At 29.7% G+C, this 1,076-nt stretch overlaps 1 protein-coding gene across 2 annotated transcripts in view; it reads right to left on the bottom strand.

Moving 5' to 3' along the window:
* The window catches only part of EPB41L3 (erythrocyte membrane protein band 4.1-like 3), a 193,238-nt gene that overhangs the window by 22,034 nt on the left and 170,128 nt on the right, over positions 1–1,076 (bottom strand). The gene's annotated exons all lie outside the window — the stretch shown is intronic.

Genomic DNA, 1,076 nt, shown 5'->3' with positions numbered 1-1,076 from the left:
TGAAGTAAATTATTGTTTATTAATTTGAAAAACGGTCTGAAACCACCTCAAAATTTAATAATTATTTCCAAAGAGTAATAGATTATTTTCGGAAACTCTGGTGTTTATATGACTCAAAGCATTTTTCATTTCTACAAACACAGAACATGTAAGAACAATATAAAGGGCTTCTTAGCATTTGAACAGTGTTTATGTCCCTATTAAAAAGTGAGTATTACAAGAAAATGTTACGAAATTTTTAAAAATTTAAGTTAGGTTTAAATCCTGATTTCTGTTTCTGTCATGTATTTGATTATATTCACCATTTGTGTGCTGCCTGTTACAGAGTAATGAAATAACATAAAGTCACTGCATTAGCCACTTATTTGAACAAACCCAGTTATACTTAGATTGATTTCTTTATTGTCCCACAAATAAACAAAGAATATTCAAGGTTACAGCTTTACTTGAAGTTTTCTAACATGGTAAATAATTTTTAAAAGTCAGTTTCAAAATATCTTAGTGAAAAATTAAGTGTATCAAATCATATTATTCTTTAACATATATAATTAAGAAATATTAAAGTAAGTATTTCATTTAGGAACTAGTTTTTTTACTTTTTAACTACTTTTTATTCCTTTCTTTGGTATTAAATAGGCATAATTCTGGTGGCAATACCTTGGCTACCAAGCCTAGCTCTGCACAGTGTATAGCTCCACATAGGGACACAAAGGATATTGTGGAAGATTAACTAATCTAAAAAACAATCGTGGAAACTTGAAAGTTTCTAGAAGAATGGAACTCTTTAAATAAATCTTATTGTTGTGAACAACATAATTTTGTGAGAACTACTTAAAATTCCCATTTGTCTACAAATCTATCAGTACTACATTTAATCATTTGCCTGTAAGAGACTGTAGGGAACATCTGGAACATTCTCCTGCAGGACCTACTCACAGATTTTGATAGTATCATTCTCATTCACATATGACCCTGTCTAATAAGACACAAATAAACCATTTTCAAAGGAGGAAAAGAAATCCCTGTTCTGCTGCATTTTAGAGGACAGTATTGGAAATGGTAAAATGCATCATATG

The sequence above is a fragment of the Propithecus coquereli genome, unplaced genomic scaffold (genome assembly GCF_000956105.1).
Source record: "Propithecus coquereli isolate 6110/MARCELLA unplaced genomic scaffold, Pcoq_1.0 Scaffold38, whole genome shotgun sequence".
Taxonomy (NCBI): Eukaryota; Metazoa; Chordata; class Mammalia; order Primates; family Indriidae; genus Propithecus; species Propithecus coquereli.
This window is presented reverse-complemented; position numbering and strand designations above follow the sequence as displayed.